The 10,485-nt window shown below is 35.8% G+C and overlaps 1 pseudogene; it reads left to right on the top strand.

Annotated features, from left to right (window-relative positions):
- The first annotated feature begins 6,169 nt into the window (after positions 1-6,169).
- LOC141583020 (heat shock transcription factor, Y-linked-like) lies at positions 6,170-7,843 on the top strand (annotated as a pseudogene).
- Positions 7,844-10,485: the final 2,642 nt, after the last annotated feature.

The raw sequence follows: 10,485 nt of genomic DNA, 5'->3' as shown, positions 1-10,485 counted from the left end.
CCTTTCCACAAGCTGATAACTGGTGATTATCTGCTAGGGATGTGGAGGGTCCTGAAAAGCAAACTTGGAGGCCAATGAAGAAAATCACATTGTCAGAATTAATTAGTAAATTTCCAGAGCTATGGGCTGAAGATAATCCACCCAAGCTAGCCATTAAAGCATGCTCAGCAGGTAGGAGTACTAAAAGTGGGAGCCAGTATCCCACGCCACTGGAGGCAGTTTTAGGCTTAGAAAAGCATTTAGAACACTTAGAAAAGCAAGATATTTTTGTGCCATGCTGGTCATTCTGGAACACTCCACTCTTATCAATCAATAAATTACTGCCTAGTGATAAATTGTACCACACCTGTAATGATTATAGGCCAGTGCAGAACCCACAAGCTGTAAACCAATCAACAGTTCCTTGCTTTCTGTTACTTTCCCAAACCCATATATCTTGCTCCCCCTAATTCCCTTCGAGGGAGTATGGTTCACTGTTTTAGACTCAAAGAATGCTTTCTCCTGCCTTGGTCTCATGCCAGTCAGTTGGCATATCTTTGTACTTCAAAGGGGAAATCCTCAGCATAGTTGGACCAGGCTTACCAAAGTGTTCAACAACTCCTTCATGATATTTAGTGAGGTCCTACCATCAGACCTTAATGCTTACACCCCACCAAATAAAGACTGAGCCTTTCTCCAGTATGTGAATTACTTTCTCCCAGTAGCACTCACTATAGAAGACTCCCATTAAAAAACTGTCTCTACTTTCTGTGGAAGATAGAATAAATGCTATGTAGAGAAAAGGCCAGATTTGCTGCACAGTATTCACATATGTGGAGTTTGTCAAAAGCCACTGACGGCACATATTAAGTAGTGTATACAATGATCTAACCACAACCTCACAGCAACAAGTCAGAGAGTTCTTAGGGACAGCAGTGTTTTGACATAGAATTCCAAATTTCCTGCTAACGGAAAAAGTATTATCTGAAGCCCCAAAGGGGACAAGGAGAAAAGACCCCTTTCCAGAGGCCCTTAACAACAGAAAGCATTTAATGTGATAAACAAGTTTCTAGTTGAGACACCTGCTTTAGGACTGCCAGACATAACTAACTTTTTTCTTCTGTATGTTCATGAGTGGAGGAGAATGGCCATTCGATTTTTAACCCAATGTTGGGATAATGGCATTACTCAATATCCTACCTATTCAAGTAGCTGAACTCAGTGGCTCCAAAAAGCCCACCCTGGTTCAAGGCTCTTGCCACTACAGCCATGCCCATGCTGGAAGCTAATAAATGAAATCTGGGGCAGCAGGTTGCTGTAAGGGTATCACACTATGATTTAACACTAATGGATTAAGTAGGTCACCACTAGCTGTCAAATTCTAGAATAACTCGATACCAGGGACTTTTGTGTAAAAAAATTGTACATCAACTCAGAAATTGTAAACACTCTCAAATCTACTACACTGCTCCCTTTGGAGCAAGAATCTCACTTACATAACTGTATAGAAACAGTCTATAAAGTATTCTCAGGTAGACAGGACCTTACAGATTAGCCCCTCCAAAATCCAGATGTTAAGTACTTTACTGCTGGTAGCAGCTTTGTAACAGAAAGAGTCAAAGGGGCAGGATATGCAGTTGTAACTCTAGATTAAGTGCTAGTGGCTCAAAGCTTGCCAATACAGCCATTGCTGTTAGCAAAAGGTAAAGAAACCATGATACATACTAACTCAAAATATGCCTTTGCTATGCTACATGTACACGGGAGCAGACACAAGAGAAAAGTACTCCTAACTGCCCAAGGAACAAGTGTGAAGTACACAGAAAAAATTCCACAACTTTTTGATGCGATATAAAAGCCTAAGAAAATAGCTGTTAAACATTGTCAAGGCCATCAAAAAGGTGGAACCCTGTCTGGAAATCAGATGCAGCAGCTAAGTGTGCAGTAATAAGTACCCCACTTTCCAGCACAATAGCCAGAAAAGCAGCTTGTGTTATGTCTCTCCTCCAAGAGCACTTGCTTAAATAGAAGTCAAGTGAGTTTCCAAATAAGAGGACCTGGTTTACTCAGGACAAATAAGAGGACCTGGTTTACTCAGGACAATGAAGTGCATTAAAAAAAAAAATTGCAGAAGTTCTTACATGGAAAATTAGCAATTTCTGAAGTTATAGCCCCCAGGTCTGTAAAACCTTTCTCCAAGCAACCCATATAGAAAAAAAACAGCACTACTAATACTACTGGGGTGCCAATTCTATATGCCATGGCTCATTGTCATCTCTTGATCCATTTGTAAACAATGCTTAACCTGTCCTATAACCCTCAACAAAGCAAATCCTACATTGGGCTAATAATACAATAAGCTGGTGTAATTATAATAAATACACAGATAGAAAACTGAAAAAAAAACCATACTGTCCTCTAGAAAGAATAATTAATTATTATGGCTAAGCTATTTGGGTGCAAACTGGGTCATGGGGATATAGTCCTTTAATCGATACAATAAATGACATCATCTGGCTGCAGAAGTTTCTAAAAGTCACAACCACTCAAGCTTCCAGAGTTTCTGATTTGCTAGTGGTACAAGCCACACAGATGAGAAATGCCATTTTCCAAAAAAGACTAACGTTGGATTATCTTTTAGCTCTTAAAAGAGAAGTATGTGGACATTTTAGCTTATCAAATGGACGTCTGGACATTAATAATAATGGACAAACAGTCATGGAAATTACCACCAGGATTCAAAAACTAGCTCATGTGCCAGTACAAACTTGGAAAGAGTAATCAGTATACTCACTCTTTGAAGGATGGTTTGTATATTTGAGATGGGGAAGGTAAAACACTCAGGGGGCAGTAGTAATTACATTGAAAGGGTGTTTAATACTATCTTGTCTCTTGCCTCTCTTAGTTGGTGATATTCAATCAACTACACAAGCAATAGACATCAGTCAATTGATGACATTAACTAAGTATCAAACTGTGCCCCAAGAGGATGTAGCACTGCCTCAAAATAATAGGACTAATAACAGGACTAAAACAACAGGGCTAACTATGGGCTTATGCAGCTTCATCATCTAATGGAACTTAATCATTGTCAAATGATGAGATAAAATAAACTTAAACTAAGCAAATAATATGGTAGTAGCCCAGAAAGCTACATTAATATCATATTTTCTAAGCAGGAAGCTTATCAGAAATAATAATTAATAATAATAAGATAATAATAATAATGGTATCTTACAGGTGAATAACACCATTCCTGGAACCTCAGCACTCTGCATATCAGCCTGTGAGAACCTTCCAAATCCTAAGCTGTCACCCTGGCTGGTCACAGGTAGGTGACTGGTTAGACAAAAGCAAGTGAGATTCTACAGAGGAGGGACAACTCTTAAGACAGACACAGTCGCAAAGAGTTCATCAGGTACTAAAAGTTTAATTTTTGTCTCTTGTGTCAGGATAGAAACTCTCAACCTAGTGCTAAAGGAATCAAGTCAGTGCTATAGGCTTACCATAAGCTCACACACCACCCTGCTGTCCATAAAAAGCACAAAGCCATTCCCAGGTGGTTTATCTTAAAATGTTCTGCAACATAGCTAAGCCATCCACCCTGAGGTCCAGCTTCAAAAACCAAACAGGCATAAAAGAGATCTACCAAATAAGCTTGTAAGCTCATAGAAGCACCAAGTAACCTTTACCAAATATTAACTTCTAAGTGGTAGTAAATGTTTAAAACAATGGTGTTGCTTCCTATTAATGGATTAATAAAAAGCCATATATTAAATGAGAAATTTAATGGTAACCACAGTAGTCTGTATTTGCTGCATAATAATATATAGTTTACTGTGTTGTGTTCAATGTAAAACCTCACCCCAGTCTCTGTTTTAAATTAACTGACTCCCTAAAAAACCTACCTTATCTCTCCTCCCCACATTCTCAGCAAAGTTCCCAGGAATGTCTTCTTCTCTTGATGACAAGACACAAGGTCACAGGGCAAGATAACATCCAGAAAATGCACCCTGTCTTTCTCAAAATGCTTGTTTTAAAAATGTGGATTACAGACATCAGCCACTAGGCTGGCCGATTCTCTCTACGTTTTTTCCTCAGATACACTCAGCTTTCTCCTGGGAAAAATAGAATCAATACCAAAATCTACTCCCAATACATGCATCTTCTTCAAAAAGATGAGGGAAAATGAAAACAAATTTGTTGTGAAATTATACATACACATGTAACAAGAACATAATGTGTATCAAAGGCTACCAGAAAAGAGGTCAGACATCTTACAATTTTACACAAGATAGTGGATTAAGCCCAGTTTACATTCATGTTTTTTACGTAAAATTGCTTATTTTCTTGACTCTTTATGACTAAATGTAGGCTTGCCCTTTGGAGACAGGTAACAGTTTGTCTCCCACTGAAAACATCAAGGCATTGTTCCTCTCTACACTGTCACTTGTCTTAGTTTCCCAAAATGCTGAGCCACCATTTGACACAGATTGTCCTACATTTAATGTGGTTTCTTTTTCTGATTCTACCACTAACTCCCTTTTTTTTTTTCACACCCTTGGTCCACCTTTTGGTGCTGTCGGTAATCATTCCTCCCCTTCCATCACAGAAGAAGCCTGTACTTCAGGCAGTGCAACACAAACATTTCCCAGAAAAGCAAAAAATTAAAAAAAATATATTTTAATTGTCCGTTTTTCAAAACAGAAAGATTGTAAAAATTGATGAACCACCTCTGGTAGAAACACCTGTTTTATCTTGAGAAGGAGTCTACTGATGTGGATGTTTTTATTACATTGTGTTATATATAAAAAATTCTGAAATAAAACTATACAAAATTACCCACAAAACCTAAACTACATTAAACCAAGACAAACTTCTTACAATAACATCTCTTTCAATGATGAGAGAACTGCCTCCTATGGTGTGAGAAACATAAAAATTATCATTTCTTTCCTCCACACATATTCAAAACTTGCCAGCGCAAATGCTTAACATTTTAATATACCACTTTTAAACCATGATCATACAGAAATTATTTATACCATGAATGTATAAAAATTCAATAAATATTTTATTTAACGTTAAGATTACATTACAAATTCAAATCCTGTTTTGTTAGACAGTTATGTTACATCACACAGATGATTTCTTAAAAAATAATTTTTAATTGACATTAGGTCATTTCAGCAAAATAAAAAAATAATTTAAAATTCTGCTTGGATACACATAAAAATTTACTTAACTTTAAAATGTTGGCTTTTGATTTTTTTTTCTTTTTTTTATCTTCCATTCTTTGGCATCTCCTTCCAAGATCACCTGCTTTAAAATATTGTATATCATTAACATTGGTCAGATATTTATAAACATAGCAAACAAAATCAATATTAATTTTAAAAATATACATAAAATGTTTTGAATGGATATGCATATAACTTACTTTTTATTCTGAAAGCTAATCAGATATTTTAGTTACATTTGTTTTCATCTTAACATTTGAAGGTAAGTTTTAAATAATATAAAGTTAATAGAGTGTACAATTCAACAGAATTTAATATGTTTATGATGTTGTACAATAATCTTTTCTCTTTTGTTTCTAAATATTTCTATCCATCAACAGAAATCCCTGTATCTTCTAAAGAACTACTTCTATTTCCCAGCCCCTGACAACTAGAAAAATACCCATAATATCTATGGGCATCTCTTTTTACCATGTAGTGCATCAGTTTTCAATTCAATATGCCAAACTGACAGAGCTTTAATTATCTTTATTTATCTCTACTGTCCAATTACCAGACCCTGTGTCCCCTGGAATCAATCTAGTGAGAGTGTGTGTGTCAGTGAGAAAATTCCATGTATTTCAGGTACTGAGGACATTATTTATTTAATTACATGTTTAAAAGATTTTGCTGGGATGAGATTCTTGCAGATTGTACTGTGTAAGTAATCAGTCTATGTTTTAGTTTTGCTGTATACATTTCTCGGGCTGAGTAGAAAATCCTCTTGGTAAAATTTCATGTGTGTTGCTAGGAAACCAAAGACCCCTTGTGATGTCATAGCTACTCAAATTGAGAACCATTGTAGTGGTCTAGATTACTTTACCTGCTTAGGACTACTGCAGCAGGTTTTCAAACCACAGTGTTGAAAACCATGCAGGCTGGAGGATTAGGTGAGAAAATATTTATTTGAGATGGCAGATATTTCTTCAGAAACTCCAGATGTTTCTCCTAAAGTCAAATTGTCTAGTTCAGAAGCTTCCACTAGGTTTCTGTTGGGTGAACACATATTGTCTGAACACTCTGACTTAAGGTCAATAATTGAAGAAAATGCTTTTCAGGTTTTATCACAAGGATCCTTGATAAAAAGTCCAGGTTACACAGTTTGTGTCTCTGAGCTAGATAAGGGTAATGATTTTATTTCTCAGACTTTTCCCAGAAAACTTTGGAAAATAGTTGAAAGTGACCAGTTCAAGTCCAAATCATGGGATGAGGATGGAACTTGCATAGTGATTCATGAAGAACTTTTCGAGAAAGAAATCCTGGAAAGAAAAGATCCTTACAGAATATTTAAAGCTGAGAGTATAAAAAGCTTAGTTTGACAGCTCAACCTTTATGGATTCAGTAAAATTCGACAGAATTTTCAAAGATCTGCGTTTCTAGCAGACTTTCTGGAAGAAGAAAAAGAAGTCCCCATTGTAAGCAAGGTATTTAAAACATTTCAGTGGCCACTTTATGTAGAGTATATAGGTAATTTTATTTTGTACATCAGTAAATATGTTGATACATGCAGTAACTCTAGATTTTGTAAACTATATAAATATCGAAGTAAAAATTGTTTTTTTGCAATCACTGAGGGCAGCTTCAGCATTAAACTTTCTAGGTTTCAGGAAATTTTGTAACAACTCTGAATCTTACCAATAAACTCCAAATAAATTTACCAAATCCACTAATGAAATGTTACTATTATTATGTAACATGTTTTTACTTGAGGGCTTAACAATTTGAGTGCACTTTCTCCCCAAAAGGCACATTCCTGGAAAGAATAAACAATGTTTATGCATCATTTGATGACAATAACTTTGTGTGATAAGACAGAAATCTGAGTTTTTTGTGTTACTGCCACTTTTCTCTTGGTTTAAAATGACACTGAATTATTTCTCTTTTGCTTTTAGTTAAAAGTCTATTGTAATCCAAATTTCAAACGTGGCTATCCTCAACTATTAGTAAAAATGAAAAGAAGAGTTGGGATTAGAAATGCTTCTCTTGTATCTACTTTATTCACCTAAGGTTTCAACAAGAAGTACTTTAGAGCAGGGGCTGACACAGTTAATCATAATTCTGCATTAATTGCAGAAACTAGTGGAGAAGTTTCATTTTCAGCCTCTACAAATTTAAATATGCCTCTGATAAGAAAACCTTCCGTCAGCCAAAGAATTGCCAATTTGCCTGACACAACCAGAAGTGGCTTTCCTCCTACTCCATCTTCAACTTCATTTAGACCAACAGAATGCATTGCAACAAATCAAAATGCTATTTTAAATCAGTTGGCCAGTATGCATATGCAATCTCATAGCACCTACATACAAACAAATGACCACACTTTTAATTGCATTACAACCATGACTTCTCAATACCAAATCATGTCTTCCTCACAAAATAGTCTTTTGGAGTTGATAGTGAAACCATCAACTTTAACAAGAAGATATCCTGAGGTGTCAGTAAATGAGGCTCCTTATCCTAACCTGCTACCAGCAGGCAACCTGTGGTTGCTAGGGCCCATGATAGCTGATATATCTGCTGACTCTCCTTTCAAGCCAGCTTTTCAACTATCTTCACTGGGAAAATACAACCCTAATTACAACTGATATTAGAGTGACACTAAAAGAGTACCATATAATGGACAACTATAGAGACTAACAATTTTCTTGAAAAAAATGCAAAAATTCTGCAATTATCTTGTTGAAAATAAAATTACATGTTTACCCTTATGGTTGCTTTTTATTTATTTCTAAACATATGGTTAAGAGTGAAATCATGTTGCATTTTATTTCATTTAAAATATATATTGAACGGATATACATATTTGTATGGCTAATATATATGATATATACATATACAGCATAGTATATTTTATATGTGGTGAGTGTGTGTGTGTATGTGTGTGTGTGTGTGTGTGTGTGTGTGTGTGTGTGTGTGTGTGCTTTTGATTATTTGGCAATAACTTTGCCATATCCCTTGGTAAAGTCGTTCAGTTATCTACAGAGAAAGAAATAATAGTCTTTTAGGCAATTTTCTGATGCAATAGCCCAATGTTACTGATGGAGTTATTTGGAAAAAGACTTATTCTACTTATGTTTCTGAAGGCTGGAAATTCCAAAGGGATGCATCTGGTGAGGCTTTCTTTCCATGACAGGCAGTCAACATAAAGTGAAGGACATGTGATGAAGAGGAAATCAAGACTGAATTCATCCTTTGATCCAAAGTCCACTCACAAAATAACTAACGTGCTCTCCAGATAAAGTCAACAATGCCGTTGTCAAGGTGTATCCTCATGACTAACTACCTCTCAGAGGTCCTACCTCCCGTGGCTATCACAATGACCAGGGACTGTCTATGTAAAATTTGGAGAGGGCATTCAAAACCACAGCAACAGATAAGGGAAAATGAATAAAGTGCAAATAGTAAAATGTAATAAGTGACTTCTCAATTAGTCTGGCCTTAAAAAATTTTGGGACTAAATTGGGATTGCACAGGACCATATGCTAAAATATGCAGACACATACACACACAGAGACGCGCGCACACACACACACACACACACACACACAATTTAGAAATGGGTTAAAATGCACTAGTTTCCTATTTATCAATTGCTTTCATACATTATCTTAAGCTTAGATTGTAGTAGACAGTCTTTTTTCATTACAGTTTATATGCAGTGAGTTCAGTAACTATAATCACATTTATTTGTGTCATCACGTGATTTACAAAGTTCATGTTATATTATGCACATGAATGGCATCACTGTCAGAATATGCTGAAATTTTACAGTTAGCATTAGTCATAATCATTTTTTAAATATATTTTTATCACAACATTCCAACAGATTTGTGTCTTTAATTATCTTCTGCAGGAGTCCCTTTCATGTTTTCTAATGCACATTTTTTTTTCTTCTTTCTCTTTTTCTTTCCCTTTTCCTCCCTTTTTCTCTTCCTCTTCCTCTTTCTTTTCCACTTTATCTCCTTTTTCTTTTCCTCCTTCCTCTTTATTTCTTTTTTCTTCCTTCTTCCTTCCTTTCTTCTTCTCCTTCTTCTTCTAATTCTTCCTCTTCTTCTTCTTCTTCTTCTTCTTCTTCTTCTTCTTCTTCTTCTTCTTCTTCTTCTTCTTCGTCTTCTTCTCCTTCTTCTTCTTCTTCTTCTTCTTCTTCTTCTTCTTCTTCTTCTTCTTCTTCTTCTTCTTCTTCTTCTTCTTCTTCTTCTTCTTCTTCTTCTTTCTTCTTCTCCTTCTCCTTCTCCCTCTCTTTCCCCTCCTCCTCCTCCTCTTCTTCCTCCTCCTCCCCCTCCTTCTTTTTCTTTCTTATTCTTATTCTTATGCTTCTTCTTTTTCTTGTTCTTTCTTTCTTTCTTTTTTTTTTTTTTTTTTTTTTTTTTTTTCCTAAGGCAGAAACTGGCTGGTTTGCTCAGGCCAGAATGCAGTGGCACAATCTCAGCTCAATGTAAACTCAACCTCTGGCTTAAAGCAATTTTTATCTGTCAGTCTTCTAAATACATGGGACTAGATGTGCATCAACCATTGGATAAATTTTAATATTGGCAAGGCTGGTCTTGAACCCTTGGACTCAGGTGATTCATCTGCCTTGGCCTTTAAAAGTGCTGAGACTACAGGTTTGAGCCACTATACCTGCCCTCTAATGTACATTTTCATGACATTGTTTTCATGCTGAAAGTCAATTTGTAATTGTTTTTATTGGTGTTTAGCATCTTCTAGATTCTGAGTCTGGATCTGTAGCATGGCTGAACAAATCTCTTCCAGACCTGATATTCTCTGCCTTTCAGCTTCATTTTTTTCTGTTTCAGCGTGGTTTATGTGGACCCACATTCAGACAACTTTACTTTCAGCCATGAACACTCCCATCCTGTAACTATGGCCACCTTTCTCTCCTGGAGATAGAAGTCTTTCTCCCTGTTTGCCTACTTAAGACTTCTAATGAAGGAACATTATTTTTTCAGGAAGTGTTTATCTATCACATTAGTTTTCTTGTCTGCCTGTCTTACAAATTCAGCACTGATGTAACACAGTACCTGGTATACATTAGTAGGGGTGTGTGTGTGTATATATATATATATATATACACACACGTATATATATTTAAATATATATGTATATATATTATATATACATATATATGAATATGTACATATATATGTGTGTGTATATATATATACCGAGGACAGTAGCTGCACAACATTTCAAAAGCAGCATTTTTCATGCATTTGACATATTATAA

Source organism: Saimiri boliviensis, chromosome Y (assembly GCF_048565385.1).
Source record: "Saimiri boliviensis isolate mSaiBol1 chromosome Y, mSaiBol1.pri, whole genome shotgun sequence".
Lineage (NCBI taxonomy): Eukaryota > Metazoa > Chordata > Mammalia > Primates > Cebidae > Saimiri > Saimiri boliviensis.
This window is presented reverse-complemented; position numbering and strand designations above follow the sequence as displayed.